Below are 27,194 nucleotides of genomic sequence, written 5' to 3' on the forward strand. Positions count from 1 at the left end.
ATAGATAGAAATTCACAAGACTAATACAAATATGAAAAAATATCGAAACATTTTTCAAAAGTGTGGGCGTGGCAGCTTTGGGCGGTTTGTGGGCGTTAGAGTGGGCGTGGCAACCTGAATCGACAAACTTGCGCTGCGTCTATGTCCCTGGAGTCTGTATACTTAATCTCAACTTTCTAGCTTTTGTAGTTCCTGAGATCTCGACGTTCATACGGACAGACGGACAGACGGACAGACGGACGGACAGACGGACATGGCCAAATCGACTCGGCTACTGATCCTGATCAAGAATATATATACTTTATATGGTCGGAAACGCTTCCTTCTGCCTGTTACATACTTTTCAACGAATCTAGTATACCCTTTTACTCTACGAGTAACGGGTATAAAAAGGGAAAAGCTGTAAACTTGATTTTAAAGTCGCAGGCGGGGTGAAGAAAATCACTGCCCCCATTTGGCAAACCCACTGCCCCGCAGGATTTTTCCGCCCCCCGAACTTACCCTCGATTTGTATCCTTCTGTTTGAGTTTTTGTTCGAGTGTAGGCTTTTTTATTTACATTTGTGGCGCGCGTGTGTGTGTGGGAGTTCTTTTTTTTCCGGTGCATACATGCTTGAGTTTTGTTTCAACAATTTATTCAAATTGAGTTGCGCAGACAGCCGGCCATAACTCAAAGCCAAGTTTCTCAGCCAGCGAAATAAATATTTCTCGCTTTGGTCCTTTCACTTTCGCTACCCAGAGTTTCCGAATTTCCCTCTGAGTTTTCCCACTCAGTTTTCCCTTCTAAGCAGGTGTTGATGGCTCCATTTTGATGGAGCAGCAGCTAAGCGGAAGCCGCAAAAGTGCGTGAGTCATAAAAATAAATTCTACGGCCAAGTTCACAAAAGCCGAAAAAATCAAGGCAAAAAAAAAAAAAAGGAAAGCGAGTCGAGGAAAATAAACAAGAGGGCATAAAAGCAGAGAAATGGCAGGAACAAAAGGGAAAGTTTGTCAGGAACTTTGAATTATTCGCTTTTGGCAGTCAATCAGTGATGGGAAATTTTCCTATTGGTAGAGCGGGTTTTTTGCCTTAAAGTCGCTTAAACCGAATTTGTTTTGGCTATATTGGTTAAAAATACTGCTGCAAGTAGATGTATAAATTACAGTAACTTAATTCTGTGTATATTTAAGTTGAAAGGAACATGAATATATGAAAATATGAAGAACTAAATTGTGAATGGACGAACGTGAATTGCTTGCTCTCTGATCAAATATTGATGCCACAATGTTGTAATGCATTTCCATGGCATCCCTACTGCTTTTATTTATTTTACTACTTTTACTTCTTTTACTGCTTTTATTGCATTTACCACCCCCTGCACCCCACGCTTCTGCTGCACTGCAAACTGCTTTTTATCTACAACATTTCTCTCTTTCCGCACTCTTGAATCCTGGCTGCTGGCTCATTTGTCACATGAACTCACATGCAACCAGAGTTCCGGATATAACCATAACCCCTGGCCAACTTTCACTCCCCTCCCCCCCACAAAGTTCAGACTTATCATTAGGACTGCACTGCAAGAAACCAGCGTTCGATGAAATGACTTCTTTTTATAAATACAAATTTTTAGCTTGAGCAAGCGAGCTTCTTTTGTTAGCATCATTATTTGTATTATCTCGAACCAGTGACATGTAGCTTCATTCATTAGCTTGTTGTCTTCTTTTTTTCTCAGTGTCACTGGGCAGACGTCGACTCCAGCTGAGATGTGAATTGGAGTTGCAGTTGGGAGTTAGGAGAAAGGACACGTTCTGGGCTCAGCTGGGATAGCGATTCTTTCACATCACGTGCAGGTTAAGCAGACCAGGGCGGTGCTCTCGTGGGTTAAGAGGGGGCGTGGCCATAAAACGTGGCCAAGTCTGCCGGCGAACAAAAGCAGAAACTCCTCTGAAACACCGTTTTTAGATGCTTTCCTTTTTTCTACCCGTATCAATGCGATTTATGCAGGAATTCCAAGCCCTCCAAACACTTTTCCCCCCTGGAAAAAATACCCGCACAAGCAGCAAAATGTCGCGATAAAAACGAAAAGAAACCGGGCCAGAAAAAAGAAATGGCAAAGAATCACACAACGAACAGAAAATAAAATAACACCAATGCTCTATGTTGAATGTGTAATCCATTGCTTGAGTTTTGTTTAATTAAAGTAAAAAACAAACAGAGAGTTAATGAGCAAAAATATTACGTTCTATGTTCTACCAACTTTCAGAAAGGGTATTCAAATAGCTGGTGGAAAAGCGATGGCCAATATCACCCGAGAAAATGCAAAATAAATTGGCAGCTACCTTTGGCATGCCCAGGCATCTGCCCAGCCTCGGGTTTTCGCCACATTTCCCCACCTCTCCCCACCTTTCCCACTTTCCACATTTTCCGCCGCTTTGCTGTTGCATCTTTGAATGCCGAAGGGCAGGGAAAATGGGAAAAATCCAGAAGAAGGAGAAAAATCTGCGACAATTTTGTCTCATTGTCGCTTGTCTCTGGCTGGGCCACAAAAATTCTTGGCAACATTTTTGTTGGCCCTATTTCTATTTTCTATTTTCCCGGCTCCTTCTTTCTGCTTTCTTCGCCTCGAACTACAAACAAAAAATTCCTGTCAATTGCCTGCGAGCCATTAATCAAGGGGCGTGATTAAAGGCAAGTACGTTGCTGGAATCGCCGCTCGGAAAAGCAATGAAAAAGTATTCAAAACTGTATTCAAATGGGGCAGAAAACAATTTTGAATAATTATGACAATTTGAAAAGTTTTCGATTTCTGTTGACTTAGTGGCTAGAGTAAAGTTGCCCCGCAATTAATTTGTTAATTAATCGAATAAACGCAAACAGAAGTGTTGGGCAAACTAATTCAGCCCAAGGGTGAAGTGGCAATAAAAACCGATGATAAACAACTAGATGAATTTAATAAATTGTTAAATGTTAATGTTTCAGCGCAATAATCAGAGCATCGAGAACACTTTCTTTTGTGTCATGAAGGAGCTGTGTAAAATGCGGAAAAAGAAATTGAACTGATTAAAGGATTAACTGATTAACTGATTAACTGATTATAATTCTTGACTAGTGTTACCTGCGGCTGATTGACATAATAAATTACAAGATTCTGTTTTATTTGCGTAATTTGGATTTCTATTTGCCAGTTAATGGAATTATTTGGAGCCTTGGGGCCTGCGATTATTTGCCATTTGACTGTTAGCAAATTAATGAGAGAGAGAGAGCAAAATTGCAATAAATTATTTATGGCCAGAGGAAAAGCTGCTGTGCAAAATGGCCAACAAGGTCACGCGTATTCTGACCTACACCCTGTATGTATTTATTTATCTGCTTGCGTTATTTGGCCCTCAATTTGGCAATCAATTTGGATTTGGATTTCCATTTCGATATTTGTTGCGTTTGTCGTTCGCTTTCGGTAGCCGTCGATTATAATCAATTGCCACGCCCGCTTAATTAAATGGCCCCACGCCTCGCAGGCACTCGGCAATTGGAATGGGTTAAGCGTCTGCCTAAGGGACCGCTGGCGGGTTAAGGTGTGTGTGTCAGTGGGTGCTTGCTAACCTGGCCTGATTGAGAACTCGATTGCAATGCACTTGCCAGCAGGTAAGCTGCTTAGCCTACAGCCAAGGTCAGTGCATCAATGCCACTTGGCTGCCCCCAGAAAAGTGATAAAAGATGATTTCTTTTTAATTATGGAGAAAAATATGCATGAAAATTATATACACACTTCTAATATCAAAAAAATAGTAATGAAAATAATATACACACTCCTAATATGGAAAAAAATAGTACACGCATTTCTGTAAGGCATTAGGTCAATTTCAATATCTAACTATTCATATATAGGTACTTAAACTTTTTGAAATTGTATATATATGCATACATACTTATATACATATGTATTATTTATATATTAGACTTTTTCCTGTATTTCTTTTCATAATATCCCTTGGTTTTATCTTTTTTGATGGACTTTCCTTTCTTTCTGCGTTCTTTAGTTGCTGTCGGATTTTTTAGTCAATAGCTCGACAGTCCGCCGCTTTTCCACCCGTTTTCCACCCGTTTTCCACCCATTTTTCCACTTCTCTCGTTGCGGCCTTTGTCCGCAGCAGCCGCTTTTCCTACTCCTTCTTGTTATTATTTGCGGTTTGCTGGGCAAAAACTTTTTGCCGTCTCTTTCACCTGTAATTTTTGCAACTTTCAATTAGGAAGGCATTAAGCCAGAAAGTGCTTCATTGGGATGCTGGGAAATGGAAGTGGAAATGGAAATGGAAAGGGGTTTTCCACGGCCAAATGAAAAGCTGTCGCAGGAAAAAGTATATACAAATATAGAAGAAAGCTGGGCGCAAAAAAAAATGCACACAACTAAAATTTTTCTACATGAAATGAATTTGACTGAAGATGGCAAAAAACAAAAATGAAACAAGGGGCCTGTGGTTTTCGCTATATATATATGTGTGTACTATATATTTGTGTATAAACTATATAGTTGTGTATATTCTATCCCTAGTTGTGATGCTTCGCAATATTTTTTTGCGTGCTTTACTTTTTTGCGGTGGGCGTGGCTTGTTTTTAATTAAAAATGAATTCACCTTTTGCCGCATCTGTCTTCGTAACAAACTGCAAAAAATTATTTGAGGGGGTTGAAATGAAATTGGAAAATAGATGGAAACTTGCGGCAAAACTGAATACATTTATTGGCGAAAAATGGACGTATTTTCTGGTTCGTATTAGATTTAAGCATCATTTACTTCTTTTTAAATAAATGAGATTTGGGTTCTTAGTTGTTTAACTTTCCCAGTAAAAGAAAATAACTTAATTACCAAAGTACACTCACTTATCAATTTTACACAGCCCATCGAAAGCACTCGAAATCTCTGTTTGCCAAACTCACCTGAAAAGAGCGAAAATAGAGAAGATGAAAATTAATATAAAAAACCAGGTAAACAGGTTGAAAATCAATGTGCATAACGATTTTGTCAGCAATATTTTTCTTTAGTTTATGTCAACTTTTGTATATTTCTGTTGCCATTGTGTGGCATACATTTTATTTGCTTAACTGAAAACAGACGGAAAATAGAATAACGAATCGTGAGGCAGCAACAACAACTGCAACAACAACAACAACATCAAAGCAATTGACAAGCTCCAATTACAAAAACAAAATTGATTTAATTTGAATTTCTCGCCAAATTGCAGGCACACAAGCCGAACAAAAGAACATTTATCGGCTAAACTAAACTATAAAACGTTCAAAAAAAATGTAAGAAAAACAAATAAACACAAAGGGAGAAATATTTGAAAAATGCGGCATGAGAATGAATGCTAAATAGAGTAAATAAAGTGGACAAAAGAGTATTGCAAGGGGATTGGTGGCTGATTTTTCGCATAGCCCAATTATCCAATTCCAATGCTCTCTGTGGCTCTATGAGTGGATTTTCCAGGGGCGTCGCAAAGCGGGAGGGGCAGTGGGTGGCAGTGGGCGTGTCGTGCCTGATTTGACCTCGTTGTGTGCGGCGAAGTTAGCGGCAATAAGCGAAAAACTGATTACACTGCCAGCGGCAGTAAACGCAATTGAAATTGATAGAGGCCCCGAGTCATGGGCGTAGTTAGAGGGGGGTGTGGGAGGTGGATGGGTCTGCATATCTTTGCTGGGTGGGGGTGGGTGGTTGGTAGGCAAGGCCACAAAATGCTGGCAAGCTGTTCAATTTTGGAAGCACATCCTTTTTTCCATTTTGCCACAACAAATCGTTCACATAAAAATCTCGTTAGGCATATTTAAGGCGTATTGGTTCTAAGTGCAAAATAATTTCATTTCATTGTTTTACGGTTATACGGTGGCGTATACGTAATTTGAACATACTAATTTTGTTTGGATAATTAAATGATGTAGATGTTGTAAATGTTGTTAAATGTAAATGTTAGTCATATGCAAGTTTGCAATACGATACAGTTTAGATGTTTCTCGCTTCTCGTGTTGTTAAAGGATATTTCGCTTTTGTGCTTTAATTGCCACATGATACACACGCACACACACTAACTCTCACTAATGCCCAACACATTAACAGCTCACCGACACACACACACACACACACACATGTGCAAGGCATATGGATGAGCTGTGAATTATTACACGACACCGGGCGCATCTAATTAATAACAAAATTTTAATCGCCAAACGATAGCCGGGCATTAGCTGCCACTCCCCCCTGCGCTACCGCCCACAACCCCCTTTACCTCACCCGCCTTACTCCGAAATAAAATACTCTGTAATGTCGCTGATTATTATTGTTATTGTTATTAGCGCTTGGGAATTTATGTGCGCAAATTTATTTGCTGCGTCGCCACTCAAATTGAGCATAATTTTTCATTTAAGTGGAAATTAATATTTTTACGCCCTAATGCCATGGGCCACGCCCCAACGCTCCAACGCCCCCACGCATACGCCCCCCTCTCTTGCTAATTATGTCACGTCGTTTCCAAAGGACGATGGAAAAAACAATATTCGGCGAAGGAAAGAGCGCGAAAGGAAGCGATTTTGATAAATATATTAATGTGCCAGGCAAATCACCCTCTTTTTTCTGCTCCTTCTTGGCTGTGCAATATTAATTTTGTTAGATATATATATATATACTTCGATATTTTGATGGGGCAAGGTAGCAACCGGAATTTGTAGCACATTTTTCAGGCTGATTAGAGGATATTGAACAGGAAATTGAATGGGAATTTAACGGCATTCGTCGTTGTTGGTCAGGTAAATGAATTTAAAGTGAGTTTGCAAAGTTTGGAATGGGGCTTTTGTAGATTTAAGATGGCTAGCAAGCAAAAAGTTAAGTATTATACCTCAGCTGTTAACGCAGGTTGACTACATCTCAACACACAGCATTTTTGGCCACGACTTCTGAGTTCTGGACAGCAAATTTCTACTGCAGCCAATCGCCCATTGTGTCTCTCGATTTGCCACCTCCTTGGCCCGCATTTCCATGGCGATTTTCCCCCGAAACACATTGCTCATTGCCAGGGAGGGGCATAAATTTTCCTAAAAGTGTGGCTGCTCCCCCTGCCCTGCCCTTCCACCAGCCATGTTGCTCTATTTGTCAGCTCGTGAAACAATCATAACACCCCTCCACTTTGGATGCACCCCCTTTTGTGGCGGCTCTGCTCTTGGGTTGCAATGTTTTTTGGCTTGGCATGTAACAAGCGATCTCCCTTTTCGTCCTTCTGGAGCCTCGCTCCCGTCGAGTTGCATACATTTGTCATGCTATTTGGCCAGGACATCGTCACACTGAGAACAAATATCGCAGATCCCGTAACTCATTTGCATTTTCTCCTGCGTTAATGGATGGATTTTTGTTTCGAATTTCATGCTACATTTTCACTCTGAAAATAACTACGATTTATTATCTATCTATATAAGTACGAAGAAATTCAAATGGTATCTTTCAGTGTATCTCCCCCTTTTTGGCTATACCCCTGTCGTGCTGTGTGTCTGTGTGAAAAATTCATTGAATCATATGACAAGACAGAAAACGCATTGCCTTTCTTGTGGGCCAAAATATGGGCAATGCGGGGGGAGGGTGGGGGTTGGGTAATGATAACCAGGCCTAAAACAGATAGCAGCGCAAACATTTCAGCTCACCACCCCCGCCCAGCGCTGCTGCATTGCGTCGCAGGGGGCAGCACTGAGATATTGCGTATACGCACTGGGGTACGACGGGTAGTGGTGTGTGTAGCATGCGGCTGGGCGACAAACGGTGGCAGGGGTACGGTGAACTAACGACGCCCCAGCCACGACTTTAAACATCCTTATCAGCTGCAGCTGCAGGGAAACTAGCTGGGAAAATCGAGGGGTGGGGGGGAAGGAGGAAAATATGGATAGGAGTTCGGACGGAGATAGTTTTGAATTTCATGAGTCCTTCGGGAGAAGGCGGGCATGCACTAATGGCTTCACTCTGCTCTACTTTTTGGCCCAAATTGCAATTATTAATGAGCACTCAGATACGTGGGGGCATTGCAATGTTCTTACGTTTTACACGAGAAATTTGGAAAACAAGCCAAGTCGAATGCAATTTTCTAAGATTTACACCCCAGTGGTAATAATTGCAATACAACAAAATCAAGGAATGCGTTTGAATGCAAGAAAATATTTGTCAATTTATAAAATAGGTGTTTAATATAAGATGAGTATTATGCTCGTTAGCAGTTACATAATGCTTTGATTTGAATAATCGAAAAATGCCACAATAGCCTGCTATCCCACGCATGTCAAAATCAAAAGTTGAACATTTCCAGCTTGGCAGCTTTTAAGTGACTTCAGCCGCAGACAAAGACGCCCACACAAAGTAATCTTTCGATTAGCCAAGTTAAGATGAGGGCCACCGCATTGAAAACCGATGGAAACAACAGATAGACAGCAAGAACAGCAAGCAACAATTCCTCTAAGTGTAACGAATTTCTTTAATTAACAAAATGAAATATAAAAGCGATATTACTACTTGGCCCATTATGTTGGGCTATCATTTCTCTTTTTTTTTTTTGTTCATCAATTGTTGCGTCACAACAACTTGAACTTGCACAAGAATACTGCGCATGCATTTGGATTTTGTGATACCCTGTAACTTTTACAGCGGCAACAGCAACGCATATAGAAGCAACAAAAAAGACAAGCACGAGCGTCAAAAATACGCACTTTGCCACCCACTTTTTGTTGCCTACTTTTAGGAGGCCGAGCCAAATAAAAAGAAAGCCAGAAGTAAACGCACTCCGCGAAATACGAGCCAGCAAAGGGGAACTTGGTAAAATAGTTTAATCAAATTAATAGTAAAGGCAAACAAGCTTTGCAGCCACAGCTCGCATGCAGGTGATTAATACATAATATGTTTTATTAACTGTGCTGATCTAAGCATATTTTCTCTGTGTGTAGTGTACAAAAAAATCAACATTTCGCGACATGGTACGCTGATAAAAACGACAATTGATGGGCGTACGTGGGCTCATTGGGGCATGGGCAATTGCTGAGTTATGTTTTATGACAAATGGGCTGCCGGGGGCGTGGTCCACCACCCAATACGCCCACTAATTGCCGCAGCTTCGTCGACTCTGCGACGGCAGCAGCAAGATGGTGGCGGAGAAGTAGCTTTAACTTTAACTAAGGTGGCTGGACACGAGGCAAGTCTTAGTAAATGAATTGAAAAGCAATGGTAATTGATTGAACTCCCTCTCTGTGAGGAATACAAAGTTGAATGGCAGGATTATGCTGGCCAGTTGAAACCTGCTCATTTTACGATTTGCTAATACCTTGTGTATGCTACTGTGTTTCAAAAGGGAAATGCGTCCAATCAGCGTTTTCCGCCTCGTGAAAACACTTCGCCTGTCGCACAATTTTCTTGGCTCCTTTTCTTTTTTGCAGCCCTAAAATTTTTTGATTTGCTTACGTTTTTATTTGCCCATTTTTCTGTTGTCTTTTTTTGGCGCACTTTGTATGCCGCTTGTCATTCATATTCGAATGCTGTTTTTTTACGCCGCTTGTTGTTGTCACTTTTGCTGTGGTAAGCGTTACGTGTCCTGCTTAACTAATCAGATGTGCATATGTATGCGTGTTTGTTTATATGTATGTATATATAAATTTATATATAAATTTGCACGCACGAAGCTCGAAAAAGGAAGAGCCCCGTGAAATGGAATGAAGTGTGTAGCATTTATCAAACAGTAATATATATACATATGTGACAAGTAACATTGAACATGAAACATTGAATTTGCAACATAGAATATGCAACATTGAATTTGCAACATTGTATGTGCAACAATGAATAATATTATTATCAGTATTTTGATTACAGCATTCGAAATAGTGGTCCAAATATGGAATGTCATACCTCGTTGAATTCGTAATTAAATTTCCTATCAAACTGTGTTTTCAAAATAAAATTCTATTTTTTTCACATTTTTTGCAATTTTTGATGATGTTACCCCTTAGGAAAATTGCGAAAATTTGGCCAAAAATTATTGTCACAGAGTCGGTCAAAAAGTGATTTGGTTGGTTAGTATTGGTAATTAGGAGTACAAAAATGTTATTCTTTTAACTTTCTGACCATTTTTAGCCAAGGTTTACCGAAAATATCAATCGTAAATATTGAAATTTTGGCGAAAATCGTTTTTCTGTTTTTTTGCGTAAGTAGTTATCAGTATTTTGATCACAGCAATCGAAATATTGCTCCAAATATGGAATGTCATAATTATTCCACACTTAGGAGGTAGTTTATTAATTTATATATTTATGTACGGATTCTTAACTTAGTAAATATTAACATAAAAATTTAAAAAATAACATGCCATTTGAGGTAACTTTTCTGCGAGTGCATCTGCGCTCAATTGTGCGGATTGTCAATCGTATGCAATTTAAATAAATTGAGTGTTTTATTGGGTTTTCAATTTGATGCCCACCGCTTTCCGCACAGAGTTTCGCCGCTTTTCCCCATTGTTCGCATTAATCATTGCAAATTGTGCGTGGCGGTGGTTTGTCCAACGATCGAAATTGAAATCGCAATCGCCAAATCGCCAAATTGCCAAATCGCAATAAACCCAAGTTAGAATATTTTTCGCTGCGCAAATATAATCAGCATGCCGATGTGCACATTATGGCGGGCTTGCAATTAATATACGCCCATTAAAGTGAAAGTTTTTTTTGTTTTTGTTAATTAATTGTTGTTTCGGCATTCGCAACAAATTGGAGGGAATGCAATTTGGGGGAAAAAGGTGTTGAGGGATTGCTAATCGATTCAATTGTGGTCAATTCCGATCGGCATGCAAATCAATTGATTTTCGCTGAATAAAAGGGATGTTACTATTTTGGCTTTTTACTTGTTTTCAATGCATTGAATGCACGAATGTATTTGGCGCCTTTGTAATGCTTAAAGTTTTTAGCGCGTTTTTATCATTTCGCAAAATAATGGTAATTTTCTTAAAACGCAACCTGTTTGTGGAACTAACTCGTTTCTCTGCCACGCCCACACTCATTATCATTTGCCGTTTTTCTGTCTGCTGTCTTTTTGTTACCATTTTTTGTTCTCTTTTTTTTGTTTTTTGCCATTATTTTGTGGCAGTGAAATGTGTTTAACATATAAATATACAAATTCATTAAAACGAAACAGCGCAGCGAATTAAAGGAAAAAGATAGCGAGTGTGTTGACACAGTGCGACTGTAAAAGTTGCATTTGTATTTAATTTGGCGCAAAAAAATAGTGCTCGCGTTTTTGTTGCACATAATACGGAGTGAATAAATGTTTTCACAAATTTGTTAGTGCGCGCTGCCTTAATATTTTACACGAGTGCCCAGACGGCCATAAAAAGTTCGCAGTATCATTATAAATTTTTAACAATTGTGACAATTGTTGTTGCCAGGACAACGCACACACTCGCACACACACACACCATTGTGTCCTGCATCCTGTTTCGCGTCCCAACACAGCTGCAATTTTCACACGCTTGTTTGGGTTTAACAAAAGTAGCGGTGCCAGGAAAAATAATAATAATCATCACCATCACTGCCGTGCTGCCACAGCGGAAAAAATCATCATTTTAAATCTGTTAAACACCAGAATTTAAGTTGCCATTTTCCGTGCGAAGTTGCCAAGGTTCATTCTACCTCAAGATAGTTTCTAAGCTTTTTCCCACTTTATTTTCAAGGTTAAACGGAATTAAAGAATGGATTAAAACACCCGCCTTTAGCTGCATAATTTTCCAGTTGTTAGACCATTGAATCTCTGAATCTGTAGCCACATTCAACGACCCATTGAACTTCTAGTTTTGCTTGCCAATAAGATGGAACTCTGAAAGTGTAGACACAAGCTTTTACATATTTTCTCTGCGAATTGAGCAAAAATAAATAAAATTCGAGTTATAAACAAGGGCACAAATAAAGGGGGTTGGTATACGAATGCGAATACGAATGCAAAGAATTGATGCAGAATTCGAATAATTTTATGGCATATTTAAGTGTCTGCATAATTTGCTACCCATCTCTCTCTTCCGCTGGCCAGCCATCTCTTTCTAGAGATGAGCACGTGATAAGCTTACGAAATGCGAAATCGAGCGACTTTTTCACTGAATATCCTAGTCCACCAGTTGCATAACAATTAGCAATCTAGAAACATACCACTCAATCGGGAGTTTCAGCTTCTTCAGCTTCTGTGGGTATTTTGTTTAGCCAATATATACTGTACAAATGCTTTTATTATTAGCTAGAAAGTGTTCGAAAACATAAATTCTGTTGAGAGATATTCTTTTTCTTCAAGCCATCTCTAGTTTTGCGGTCCACTTTGCTGTGCAGTTTGGTAGACCCCGTTCACTTTTCCATCTTCACCTCCCCCAAGCCCAACCCCATTTCCCTTTTCATTTTTACGTTTCTATGCCTGTGGGTTTTCCTGTTTGCGGGTGTGTGTGTGTGTGTGTGTGTGTGTGTCGGTGTGCACATGACATGAAGCACAAAAGGTTCAACTGACTGTAAAACGCTTAAATTGATTTAAATGCAAAGTCGACCCGAGACTCCGAGTTTGAGTTTGAGTCCGAGTCCGAAATGAATGAACGAGCGAATGAATGAATGAGTGGAGTAAGTGATTGGATAGTCAACGGGTGCTGGGCCAGCACCATTTTCCATTTTCCCGACCATTTTCCAGCTTTTGACTACTGGACCTCGAGGCTATTTTCCTTTTCGACCCTTAACCTTACATGCTTTTAAATCATGAGCACGAAAGAAGCGTCGAATTCCTCGCACCGCTTATTTTCGCCAAGTGTATTTACTGGATATGGTGATCATTGATTGCTGATTAGTTGCAATTACTTCATTCAGCGGCAGTGTTGTAAACAGTTTGCAGTTTGCTTTTCAACCATTTTCAACACTAAGAAACTGCATCTCCAGTTTGCTAGACGCTTTTGAATGACCAGAACTACGAAGTGTTCTATCTGCACTTATTTTAGATAAGATGTAATGATGTATTTTACCTAATACAAAGAAACCCTTTTCGGACTTTTCCAGTTGCCTGCCACGAATTCTGTATTTTCGCGGCAAACTATCAACGAAACTTTGGCCACTAAACATGGCAAAAGTAGCGCCAGGCGAAATAAGAGGGGAAAAGTTTGCTGGTTTGCTGGCTCTGCGTGAAGCTCAATGAGCTCAAAAATCTCTTTTTAATACTTGGGCATAACTAAATTAACAAAGCATAAGTACACACTGAGCTGGGTGATGTGTGTGTGTGGGGGCCTGTCTGTCTGCGCCTGAAGTTTGGCTTCATTTAACAATTTTAGGCAAATTAAATTTTGGCCAGCCTGCAAGCCAAAGCAATTTCCCAGCTACAAATGAGCAAGAATTTTTCGGGAGTGGGAGGGAGTTTGTCTGGCACACAAACATGTACATACTATATAAGTCAGCCTAAAAAATATGAGTGGACCCCTCTGCGGAATTTGCCAGCAAAATAAAAGAAAACATTTCGGAACACGTTGAAATATTCATATATAACGAGTTTCTAACACATTTAGGCAATGTTGCATATTTATTCAAAAGCCGTTGGTTATTTTACTTACTTCAAATGCCTGGTCATCTCTCGATCAGGATGTTTTGTTTAGTTGCGAGTAGCTGATATTAGATATTCCGCAGTAGGCTTACGATCGAAGAGTTTGGTTTTAGAAAAGCTTTAGAAAATGCTGCACATGTTTTGCAACTTTTTGGGCACTCTTTCGCCGTATTGGTTGGCGTGTCCTTGCGTTGCGCCGTAAGATGGACAGGAACATGGACAGGGATGTTGGGATGTCGGCAAATAAACGCTTGTAGGTTGTATAAAAATTGTATATGCAAATGAAGGAAAACAGCAGCAGAAACAGAAACAGAAACAGAAACAGACAGCGACGAGCGGCAGCAAAATAAAATAAAAATGAAATCATTTTTTTTTCCCCCCCTCCCATTTTGTTTGCCTCTAATGTGGAGTTGAAATGGACAAGGGCAGGACACCCGGCTTCCTGGACGGTGTCACTACGTTTAAGGATGCCAGGACCCTTCAGGGATAACGAAGGATGAGTGGCCAACTTCTTTCAGGGCCGGCCTTTTACTTTTGTTTCCTCTTCTTTTTTTTTTCTGTTTTATGCACGAGAGATGTGTACATATATATGTATATAAGTATGCTGGCTTTTTCGCCTTGTTTTGTATGCCGTGACTCCTTTTCGTGACTGGGCCTATGAATTGAATTATTAAGCATGCTCTCTCGCTGCCAGGTCATTCAAATGCAGAAAGCGCCGGCAGCAAGCGACGCGATTTTCTGCTCAAATGGAGGCACAAACTTCAGGCCAAAAAACAGAAGCAGAAAAGAACATAAGAACATAAAAAACATACCAAAAATCAGGAAAGTAAAGCCTGGCGGAGAGGAAAAAAGAAGAAGAAAACAGTGGAACATTTGCACAACGGCAAAGTGAAATGAAAATGCGCCCCTGCAAATAAACGAAAATTAACCAAATAACCAAAGTGAGACGAGCTCAACTCAATCGCAGCACAATTGGAGTCCTTTATTGCCAGGCTTTAATAATAATCATGTTGGCTAAATAAGGATATTCTTTGTGGGTGGTAGAAAAATGGGGCATTCTTTAAATTTCCATTCAGTTTTAAAACATTATTAATGGCATTTAATATGTTCTAGTGTTTTGGTACATATGTATAACTGAACAAACTTAAAATGTGGCAAAAATCAAGTGAATTAAATTCTAATTCAATGGCAATCGATCGATCTCGGAAAATATTCCGAAAGCTGGGAAAAAGGCGAAGAAAATGAAATACTGCAGTTTTGTCCACTTTAAAAACTCGAGAGCTAACCGAAAACTTTGCCCTTTTCACAGCTCGGACTGCATAGGCGTAGAAAAACAAGGAAAAGAGCAACCTAAATGTATACATAGAATAAAAATAAAAATGAAAATAAAAATTACAAACAAGGACGCAAACTTTTCTAATCTAAAAAAGCACAAAGGCAAACACCAGGCGTTCCTGGGCGGTGGGCGGTGGGTGGTGTTTGGTGGGCGTGGAGTGTAGGCCAAGTGCAAAATAAAATTATGGTATTAAATTTTCATGTCAATTACAAACGGCGACAGCCAGCAACAGCAAAAAAGTGTAAGAAAGAGGGAGAGCAAGCGAGAGAAAGAGAGAGAGAGTGGGAGAAATGGGCGTGTGGAGTGGGTTTCGGAAAAGCCAAGAAGCTGGCCATAATAAATGACCTCCACCTCCCCCCTGCTGGCAATTTCCACACCCCTTGAAAGCCACCCAATGAAAAGCAGGTGTCAAAAGCAAGTGGCGCACTTGCAATTACAACAAAAAGCATTCAGGAGCCACAAAAAGGCACGCAAATTTAAATGAAATTTCAAGAAAATGCTGAAATTATGGCGCACTTTTTTGTGCTGCTGCAAAGCCAGAAATTAAAGCAGTTGTTTGCTCATTCTTGGCTGTGGCATTTTACCACTTTTACAAAAAAGAAAACCCTTTAATTCTACTTGTATTTCTAATTAGTTATTTAGTTGTCCCACTTAAATGTACTTTTTAAGGGGCAGAGCCTTGGCTTTTTGCATAAATACCCATCGATACTTAAGATCTGAATTTTTAAAGTGTGATTTCGAGCAATCGCGCTTTTGAACAAAGTTTTAGCACTAGTTTGCTGCTTATGTATGTGTATTATGTATTTATATACATAAGTACCGATGCTCGTGAGTATTTTTCACTTTTTTTTTGTTGGCCAAGCTTCTTGCCGCTTTTCAAAGTAGGTAAAAAACTTTTCCGTTTCCTTCTCCATTTTGGCCACCTACTTTTAGCCAAAAAAAAAAACGAGGGCTTCCAGCATTTTTTCGCATTGCCGTTTATTTCCCTTTTATTTTGTTGGCCAATTTCCGGTAATTCAGTTTTATGCAGCAAACTTTTCTATTTTTTCCCGCTTCGCTTTTCGCAGCGTATTTATAAATAAATATGTTTTTTTCTCTTTTTTCTTTTTTTCACGATGGGTGGGTGGTGTTCTGTTCTGTTTGGGGTGCTTTTCGTGGTACCCAGTACCCAAGGTCATTGAGATGTGTAAACTTTTGCCCATTTGCAGTTGGGCGAAGCAACAAATGATGATGAACATTTTTATGGGGCAGCACAGTGCGTTTCACGTCGTTAAATCACTGGCAAGGGATCAGAGTTGAGAAGTCTGTGAAGTTGTGTGCACTTTTACGGATTCCATTTGCCATCGCGCTGGATTTATTGTTCTACATTTCAGTTTCGTATATTCTTTTATTGTCGATTATTAAAGTTAAACTGTATGTTTTTTTGCGCGTTTCTCAAAGTCTTTCTAATCTAAGCGTATATATGCAGTTAGTATACTTTGTATATTAACTTATAACTTTTAAACTTATTATAAAATAAGTGCTTTCTGAAGTAGACCAAAGTTGATGAGCTGCACTGTACACTAAATATCTCGCTCGACTTTAAATTGACTTCGATAATTTTCACTTTCACAGCATCACACTGCCACGCCCTCACCGACTACGCCCGCCTCCCACATTTGCCTTACTCTTAATTTGATTAGAAAAGTTTCGACTTGAAAAAATCTGAAATTTTATGACTCAAAGAACGCAGAAAAAAATGTGAAACAGCAAAAAAAATACAAAAAAAAGACAGGAGAAGAGAGAAATATTTTTGGTCTGGTTTGTTGAGGTTTTCCACCCACAATTTTCCGAATACTCCCAACCACCCCCTCCCCCTTTTTTTTGTTGTTGTCGCTATTACCCGTTCTTCCTCGCCAGTTGCTTTGTTGTGGTCTTCACTTGAAAAATTTGATTGGCAAACAAGTTTTTTTTTTGTGTTGCTGTTGTCTTTTGTCATTTTTGGCAATTGGCTAAAAGTTAATGGAGTGGGAAACTCAAAGGGGGGGTTTTCCACCGACTTTCAAGCGAATCGCTCGCAAACTACAATTAAATTGCACGAGCATCTAAACCAAATCAAATGCCATCTGTCAGAGTTGAAGCCACAAAGAGTTTATCTTCGCAAATGTATCTACCTTTTTTTTATCATTCAGCTGGCAACTTTTTTAGTTTCTTAAAAATAACTATGGAAAATAGTAAATAGTCGTAAATATTGCAAGGAGTTTTAAAATTAATAGAGTTTAACGGATACATTATCACGAGAAATTATTTAAGAGATGTCAAACTATTTAATTAGTTTGTGCAGAGCCAGCGTTAAGTGCAAAAAAAGGCCACAAAATAATTATGCATACTAAATCAACATGAATAGCCGTTGTAAGCCAGCGCACCCAAGTGAATTTGCTCAGTGGTGGAAGTCTAGCAGTTGTGGTCATTCCATTAGCGCAGTCCGGAAGCGGAATTCGACCTCTGACCCCCTGGGAAAAGCGTCCGAGCAACTAACCAACCCACCCACCTCCACTCACCTCCACTCACCTCCACCCACCTTTCATTTCTTTTTAACACACTTATGACGTGGGCGGGCGCCTTTCCTAATTGACTTGAAACATTTTCGCCATGTACCACGGCCACATGACATAAAAAAACAAAAGTTCCCAGTCATTTTGCATTGATTGATTGATTGATTGATGGATGGATGGATGGATGGCTGGTTGGATGGCTGGATGAATGGATCGACTGATGATTGGCCGGTCTTGGATTTCACTTGCACTCAAGCAACAGCGCCCCTTAAATGCAAGATAAACAAAAGGAACAGCTCGCAGGGAAAATGCGGGGGAAAATAAAGCATAGCATACTTAGCTGCATCAAATATGAAGGAGAAACATTTTTCGGTTAGCTTGAGTAAAAGTCCTCGAGCCGAGCTCAGACCTCTTAACCCTTGCCAGACCCTCTGGGCTTTTTTAAGTTTACCCTCTTGCACAGAAAGCAAACATTGTGCGAGAGCTCCTTAAAGGAATTGAAGAATACGTTGAAACTAAAAATGTTTCAAGTAAGTCACAGGTTTTCACACATACCACGTGTGTGTGGGCTTTAAAATTAAAGTTTAAATAATATAATAATATATTAGGTTCAAGAAAAGCGTTCTACTTGGCTTATGTAGCATGTAGCTTAACATGAAACAATAGCTAAAGACTTGGCATATCACTTAAGTGCTTTGAACACGACTTACCATAAAGGAAAATGCCCAGGAAAAATGTGGAAAGTTGCTCGCTGCTGTGTTTTTTTCTCAGCCTTTTTTGTTTTTCGCGGTCCTGCGACGTGTTTTTTGTATTTTTTTTTTATTTTTTTTTTTATTTATTTTTTTTTTAAGTGGATATTGTGTTTGGCCTTGGAGGCGCTGCTGTTTCCTTCACTCAAGAAACGGGTTTATGTCGCCAACTTCTACGTCTAGAAAACGCTCCTCTTTACTATTTTTTTTAGTTGTGTTGCGTATTTTTTGTTGTTGTTTTTTTTTGCTGCAGGTGCAACTTGCGTCGGATGCTGAATGAATGGGCTGGATACTTCTCTTTTGCAGACCGGTTGCACAGGAAGTTGGCCAACACGCACACCATTTAACAACACAGGCACACACAATAACAAAAAAAAGTAATTAATTTTTTTTGTTACTTTCAGATTTATTGCGCAATTTTTAGTGATTTTTTAATTATTTTTTTTTTAGATTTTTCGTAGATATTTTAAGGATTTTATTTTGCGATTTTTCGGCATGGTTTCTTCGAACTTAAATTATAGACTTCATGAATTCTAGGAACAAACACAGATTGCACTTTCAAAAAAATTTGGTTGCTGGCATTAGATGTTATGTTGTTTATTTCGTATTGTGTTGGATGCAGTATTTGGTTTGTGGCTGTTTTGTTATTTAAAATGTAGCTTGTTGTGTTTGCTGCTGCTTCTGCTGCTGTTGTTGCTGTTGTTGTTGTATTGATGGCTTGTTGTTGCTGCGAGCGTCACGCAACCGAATTACTCGACATCGGAACACGTACTAAAAACTTGTTATAGGAAAATCGCTCTTTGGCTGTCGCTGCTGTTGGCGTCTCTGCCGGCGTCGACGTCGGCGTTAACAGAGGCACACGCGCATGCAAAAACAATGTGAAATGCTCCAAGGGGGAAAAACTGTTCCCGTTTGGGACCCCCCTCCCTCACCACTCCCCGCTCCCCCCTGCCGCAGAACACACAGCATGGGAAAAGTGTTCCCAAAAAGTGGAGTTCGCGTGCCGTAGTGTGACTGCTAAAAATAAAATACCCGAGCGTTGCTCCCTCTCTTTCGCTCCGCTGCATGCTCCCCCCTCTCTCCCTCTCTCTCTCGCTCTATCTCTCTCTCGCGCTCGCACTGTTGCCCGGCTAGCATGTTGTACTAAATTTAAACGAACTGAAACGAAGGCAGCCTCGTGCTTAAAAACCAGGCCGTCGGCTGTCGGCTGCCATGTTAAGGATATAACAGTTCTGTTTTCGGTAACAGCTCACCGTTTTCCTTTTTTTTTTTTGTTTTTTTTTCCTTTTTCGGGGGTCTTCCATATGCGAAGATATCGGACGTGGGGGATGGGGGGTGGTGGGGGCTTAAGTGATATTATAGCCCGGCATAAATTAGCCATCGGGCCCGACGCATTAAAATCTTGATTGGTGGCCGGCAGATGCAGCAGCTCCAAACCGAAACAGAGAGAGAGAAAAAAAAACATAAGCGGAAGTGCCACACAAAAGTGACAGCGCCAACAACATGCCGCACATCGAAATGTGTGTAAAACTATAAATACGAATTTACAGAAAGGTAAAAACCTATAACTCCCACCAGTGACGAATTTTCAATGCAATTTGGGTATCCAGGTAACACACGAAATCAAAGTTGCAAGATTATTACATTTCATAGATTATTTGAGCTTGCCTCTATGGAACACATTTATTTGCACACTACTTTTAGTGTTATGTATGCTAAAAGCTTGAACGCGACTGTACCTAGGTGGGGTAATATATTGGAGGAGACATCCCCCGCGGGGGAAAAGTGTTATATGGGAAGGCGAACTCTTGACATTGATAAGACAAACTGGCATAAAGAGTCCCACTGCCACTTCCATTTCCACCGGCGGCGAATGGGTCACCCAAATGCTGGGGCAACACAGTGGCAACTATACAATTATAAATATCTATGTAATTATATAAATTATATTTAAAGAATGTAACTAATTAAATTAAATGTATAATTAAAAGCTTATATACATTTCTTTTCGTATGAAACATTTGTTTTTGTGTGTCATGACTCAGTTTGTAGTTTTTGTCAACAATTAATTAAAATTCTTTTAAAAATATATAAATATATAAAATAAAAATATTTATATTCATAAGTTGTAGTAGTTCTGCTGGCAGCATCCGCGTTTCCACTGTGATCTCGTGACAAAGCAGCTGAAAAGCGTTTTTCCCCCCTTTCGCCAGTTTTTCCAGTTCGAAGAACTATTGACAATTCACGCCGCTCTCTCATTTTCCCCGGCGATTGGGAATGGGGTTAAAAATTTAAATAAAATGCGCATGCAAAAAAGAAGCATGTGAGTGAAAATGCGGCAATGTGAAGAAGGCACAACAGATGTTTACAACAAAGGCCAGGCCCATAATTAAAAGCTGGCCCAGAATGCAACTGAGAACTTTCCATACTCCCGCCCACCTACCGCCCACTTCTTCGCACAATCTCTTTACTTATAAATCGGTTCTGGGTCAGCGCTACTTTTATCTCCTCGTCTCAACATTTTAAAAAATGAAGTAATTTAAGATAAGTTTAAATGCGTACATTTAGTTTAAGTTTTACGTGGACTAAAGAAAAATAATGTTTAAAAAATGCTGGTGAATAGCCACATTTTTGTGCAGTGTCCAGTGCGTTTTTATCTACGTTAATGCGAAATGTTTTTATACAGAAATTTACGAGTAACGCCTCCCAAAAAAAACAAAAAAAAAAGCACTAAGAAAAAATGCCTGCACCAGAACCGAAAAAAAAACAACAAAAAGGGGGGCGTCTTTGGGAAATTTTTGGGCCAGGAATCTCGTTTCGCATTTCATTTTTGTTGTTGTTTTTTTTTGGTTCGATTTTGATTTCTCGGTTGTGACAGACGAATGTCAATAGAGGGAGACAGGCGATGTGCCGCTCCAACGCCCCATCGCCCCGTCGCACTCGCACAGCTCAGCAGCCGTCGCATGCCCATCAACAACAAATCAATGACGACGACACATGTTGGACATCCCAACTTGAAACCGAAAACTGGAAGTCGGAAGAGATAGTGCTGAGTGGGGACGACACCAAGGAATCAGGGTGCACTGCGAGAAATGCATTCGAAGATTTAAAAAAGAAATCATATTAAGTTTTATATATGTTAAATATATGCGTATTGGTTCCTTTAATGAAATTTGGAAATGTAAAGATTTCAGTTGCAGTTGCAGAGATTTCAGCAGGGGCTGCACACGATTTTCGCTCAGTGTCTCGGGGGACAACAACAATGCGAGCGTTTAAGCATTTGGAAGCAATTACCGCAGCAATGAAGCGTTGAATGAATGGGAATGAATGGCCAAGAACGGCAGATGAGGTAGTTGAGCGGTATGCCGAGGTGCGGAGCGAAAGGGACAGGAACAGGGACAGAGAGAGGGACGGGGACGGGGACGGGGACGGGGACAGGGCGCTGCGATGCCGAGCGGGACACACGTGTCCATGTGGATCAGTTTGCCCCCCCTCCCCCTGCTCCCCTTGCAAACGAATTTATGTACATTTTTGTGCATATTTCCTGGGATTTTGGATGCTCGTTTGGCGCTCGGTCGCCTCTTCCTCTTATTTATCGGGATTACTTACTTAGTGGAAACGACAAACGACTTTAGACGGACAAAGACGGACAAAGAGGCAGAGACAGGGGCTGAGAAAGAGAGGGGGCTAAATGCGGAGAGAGAGATGGGCAACGGAAACACGAGACGCTTCAAATGCCAATGAGCCGCAGATGAATGGTACAGTGAACTAGTAATAGACTCACGTATACAAAAGTGTGTAGCATTGCCGAGGGATCATAAAAAATATGAATCAAAAATATGGATCATAATATATATGAAATCATATATTGAATATTATGAAGAAATTTGCCTAATGCTAAAATCCTACATTGGATATTATAGAAACATTTGCTTGATGATCAAAACCTATATCGAATATTATAGAACAATTCGTATTTGCATAAATATTTGTATAATATTTATATTTGTATAAAGTTGATGCTACATACAAATAAATGCCATTCAGGCAATCTGCACTGTAGTTGAGCCTTCCGAGTTGTTTCCGCATAATCGATGGCGGAACAGCGGAAGCTGTCTGCCGAAAGAGAGCGCTATACACGGGCCGAAAGAGACGGCGCTAAGCGATCCCTACCAGGCACGAAAGCCTTCGTGGATGAAGGGGAGAGGGAGAGGCAGCTTTAATCTAATTGCTGCACTCCGGAAAGTCTGGAATCCCGAATCCAGAATACAAGCAGTTTTGACTTTGAATTTTTTTTATCTTTCTTCTCAAAGTGCTCCGCCCCCCAATTTCATTCTTTGTCGCTTTCTTCTGGCAGTTTCTTTCTCATTTTGGTTGCCCTTTTACGACGTTGTTGCCGCTTTTGTTTGTGTTCTGCCTCTTTAGTGTTGTTATGATTGCAGTTGTTCGAGTCGCTCTTGTTTTTGTTATTTTGTGGCCGATGACAGCTGATGAAAATGAAAATTGGAAGGAAGCGCCGCCTCAAGTACAGTGGGCTAAACGAGCTGAAAACCCAGTGGAAGTATTTTACTCTTATGACATCAAATGAATTAAAAACTAGTTTGTTAAACAATCGGCTTTATACGAAAATTCTATATCTACTTGGGGTATTTTTTTTATCATAACTTGGCTAAAATGAGTCACAAAGCCGTAAAAATTGCCGTTTTGAGCAGCTAATGATCCGATTAAACAAACCTAATCACATTTTTGCTATATAAATATTACTATATAAATATATTTTTAACCATTTTTTTGCCCTTTTTTAAGGGGTAACATCATGATTTTTTGCCAAAAATTAACTAAAATTAAAATGTTCTTTTTTGAACGCCAATTTGTATTTTTTTTTTTTGTTATATACTCCACTGTATCAGAGCCTCAAATCGCGACCTACAAAATCTGTATTGCTTGGCACTTCCGTTGGTTTATGCATTTTTGGTGCATTTTAGTGATTTGTTTTTTTGTTGCCTCCTGCTCCCTTTTTTTCGTATTTTGTATTTTGTATTTGACTGTTTGCTCGGGCATTTCAATAGAAAATTTTAAATATTAAAGTTTTGTGTGTGCTTAGCGCCTAATGCCTGATGTTATTGTATTTGCGTTTGATATATTTGTGTACAGCCACCACACCGCTTGTTGTTGTTTGGAAATTGAGTTTCGGCGTTGATACTTCTATTTAGTCAGGCCGAAAAATGTTCTTTTAACGCTCGCGCACTCAAGTGGGTGCGAACGAGAGGGCTCGATGTGGAAGGGGGATGCGTGATGAGCGCTTCCGTTTCCGCCGCTAGTAGGGCAATTATAATGCTACTCAAGCCGTTCGAGCGCAAATAATACCAACTGAAGAAGCGAGGCAGGAGTCGAGGGTAGCAGACGTTGTGCTACCCATTAGTATTTAGTATCGATATCAATAGATTGCAAATCCATAGCTTTTCTAGTTTTACACTAAGAAGCATTAGGGGCAGTCGTTCATTTCGTATAACCCAGCACATTTGTCATAAAACCGGGCATGGTCAAGTGCTTAAGAAGTATAGGGTATATGAACTGCTTAAGTATCAATGCAGTTGGAATGAAAAATAAGCACCGTGACTGTTGTAAGTCATTGTTGGCGTTTCATTTTTTTCTTATTTTCCAGGGGGCACACGTCAATAATTGCGCTCGAAAAGAAGTTAAGGAAAACACAATCAAGCGAGGGTCCTGCCAAGATCTTAACCCCTGTTCCCCCCTGCCCGCTGCCCCTTGCCCCTTGCCCCTTGCCCGCTTGCTTAATGTGAAAATCATGCAATGAACCAAATTCGAACGGAAATGATTCACACTCCAACTGAAATGCGATTCGAGTGGCTCGTTCGGGGGCAGAGGGTGGAGTGGGGGGACCAGAATGAAAATACAAAAGGTGAGGGGGGATGCCCCGAAGAAGAAGAAGAACAAGAAGAAGAAGGGCGCATCGAATCGAAATTGCGTTTTCAGCAATTGCTGCAACACCAGTGACGCCACTTGGAACAACAATGGCAAATGTTTTTCCTTACCCCCTACATTCATGCATGTGTTTGTGAGATGAGCCACTGTCAACGCTGCCAACCATAGAAGGGTGTTCACTACACTGGCCAAAACTAGAAGAGTGCCCTTTAACGTACGTACGTATGTATGACTAAGGATCCTCAGCCTTTTCGCTCAGTGCACAGCGAACAGACAAACAATGTCAAAGCAATGCCAAGCCAAATATTTCACTTCCTGTTCTGTCGCTGGCTGGAGGTTTTCCTCAGCCGCGCTACCCCGACAAAAGGTTCAAAGGTCAAGGATTTTCACGTTTAATTAGACGTGAGACGTTGTTGCCACAGCAGCAGCAGCAGCAGCAACAGCAACAGCAGCAGCGGTACGTGGGCGGCAAATGGGCGTGCCAGCATCTGTGGGCGCTGGAGCGGCATTTAAATTTCCAATTAGCCACCCACTGGCGGCAAAAGCTGCAGGTTAAATACCAGAGTGACACAAAGGAGTGTTTTTGAAGCTTAAGACGTCGGCTTGGGCCGAGGAAAAGTGGGCGGGAAAAGTGGGCAGGAAAAGCAGAGTGATGAAGGCAGGTGAGAGGTAGAAGGTTCAGTGACGATGAGACATCATTGTGCTCGCAATTGTTGCTCTTTAATTATGCGCCAATTTATAATTAAATGATCTTGGCCATATTTCAATACTTCATTTTGCACTTTGCCGTCCAGTGGAATAATTTTCAATTTGTCCATTTGATTGATGTCTTTTGTGCGATATTAATAAGCTCGCCCAGCATAATAGATTGAGTGCGGGAAACTACTGGGAAATATTAGGATCCAAAATGTCTGTGCGCCTTTGCTGTTTATAAATTATAAACAATTAATCAATGAGAATCCAAATGCCGTACGTTGTTAAATGGCTGTAGTGAAATTGGTTCTAGAACTGCCACTACTTTGGCCAAAATAATTGTTAATCTATTACAGGAACAGCACACATTTGATTGAAATGTGAATAGTGGCAAACCTTAAGCTATAAACCTAAAAATCAACAAAAAAGTAAGTGAAAATCGATTTGTTCATGCAATTTCCTCGTTTTCATCCTTTTGCGTAAAAATACAATTTTGCGAAAATGAAACACGTTTGCACATTTGTGTCTTACTGAGCCGAGTTATCGCTCAAAAGGAAACACACATGAAATATTATTTCAGACATAATATATACTAGTATTTAATAACATAATTTCATTTAGAGTATAGCATTTCGGGATTATTTGCCTCAGTTTGCATGTGTGCTCGGGATGTTTGCGACATTTTTGAATCGAATGCTGGATGCTGGATGTTGCATGCTGAATGCTTGTTGCATTTCCCTCACATTTTCCAACCACCAGAGTTTCAAGCCGTTTTCTCGACAAGCGATGCATGCCATTTGCCATATTTCAATTGCATTTTAATTCATTTGAGTGTGTGCCTTTTCAGTTTCTTTGCCATTTAACCCCACCGAGGCTGACACTTTTCCCGCTTTTCCTCGCCGCTTTCCCGCTCTTGCCCGCTTTTCCTCGTTTTCTTCCTGCTTCTCCCGCACTTTTCCCCGCTTTTCCTGGGGAAAACCCAACACGCTGCGTCAGCGTTGGAGCCTCGAGGAGTCTGGCACTACTTTAGCATTTAATTATTCTGAAAGAGATATGTGCTGGCACATATTTACGTTCACACTCCATGGGGTTAATGTAAATTTTTGGCGGCAATTTCATGGGAAACTTTGGGTTTTGGCTCAAGGGATTTGCCAACTGGATTTGGATACATGTGGGCGTGGCGCAGTATGTTAGTCAAATATTTGTCCCTATTTAATCGAATGCATATACAGTTTTATCGGAAAGCGCTAAGTATATATACATATATGTATTAATTCGAAGCTGATCAAGTTTAATGATTTAACAATGCTACTTACATAAATACATTTCTACAATTTATATGTATTTAAATCTTGAATGCTGAGAAGTGAAAATCTGTAAAGCACAGACAGCAAATTCTGAATCCAGTTTCCCAGTTGGCGTCTTTGTCTTTGGCCATTTAATATTGTCACTCGTCGGTTTTCGGTTGTTGTTTTTCCGGCTTAAGGCGCGCTTTTTTATGGGTTTTTAATTTTACTTTGATTTGATTCCCATTCCCCATTTCCGTTCCGCGCTTTTCCCCGCTTTTTCCATCGCCTTCGCCATGCTCGAATATGTTTTTCTCGGCTTTTCCTTTGCCTTTAGAGGTCCTTGCAGTTTCTTATTTATTTATTCGGTTCCGTTTCTGCTGTTGTTCGCTTTAATAGCTTCATAAAAATTTCTCCATTTGATTTCATGTCAATTTGGCTTACTGCCCCACCCCTCCCCCACTTCCCCGCAACCCCCCATGCCGTTGGCTGATCAAAATAAAATAATAAAATTCAAGTAAATGAAAATGAAAGGCAAATAAAATTTTATTAACTTAAAGTTGGGGTCATTTTTGCGGTTTGCGGGGGGTTGCTGCTTTTAGGGCGCGTTAAATGTTAACACGAAATATGGCCTAAATGAAAGATGGTCGTAAACGCGTTCTTTGGCCACCCCACCCATTATTTGGTAATTAAAAGCTGTGAATTTTTTGCCGCGTTTTTGTGTTAAATTGATTTTAAGCCATGTCTGTTAAATTTCAAAATTATAAATTTATAATAAATATTATTTCCTAGAAGCGCTTTGCGAACTACCCAGCTTCAGCACATTTTTTTTCTAATGAATGATGAAATGAGGGGATTGTGTTTTAAGCCGCAACTATTTATTACCAACTGGAAATTTGCTTTCCCAGTAGAGCCCATTAAAAACGCAAATTCCGCGTTCGTTGCGATCTGAAGCGTATTTCCAGATTCCGCAATTCTTTTTTATAGCCGCCACTTTAGGCGAACGTTCGCAGTTCCTTTAAAAATAGATTCTAAGTTTGGGGAGTGAATGACGAACCCCT

The 27,194-nt window shown here is 40.1% G+C and overlaps 1 protein-coding gene across 1 annotated transcript in view; it reads right to left on the minus strand.

Moving 5' to 3' along the window:
- Positions 1–18,986, minus strand: part of LOC6524336 (irregular chiasm C-roughest protein) — a 36,167-nt gene extending 17,181 nt beyond the window's left edge. Inside the window, exon 1 of the mRNA XM_039377846.2 lies at positions 18,170–18,986. The gene's annotated coding sequence lies outside the window, so the exon portion shown is untranslated. The remainder of the gene's footprint in view (positions 1–18,169) is intronic.
- Positions 18,987–27,194: the final 8,208 nt, after the last annotated feature.

The sequence above is a fragment of the Drosophila yakuba genome, chromosome X (genome assembly GCF_016746365.2).
Source record: "Drosophila yakuba strain Tai18E2 chromosome X, Prin_Dyak_Tai18E2_2.1, whole genome shotgun sequence".
NCBI lineage: Eukaryota > Metazoa > Arthropoda > Insecta > Diptera > Drosophilidae > Drosophila > Drosophila yakuba.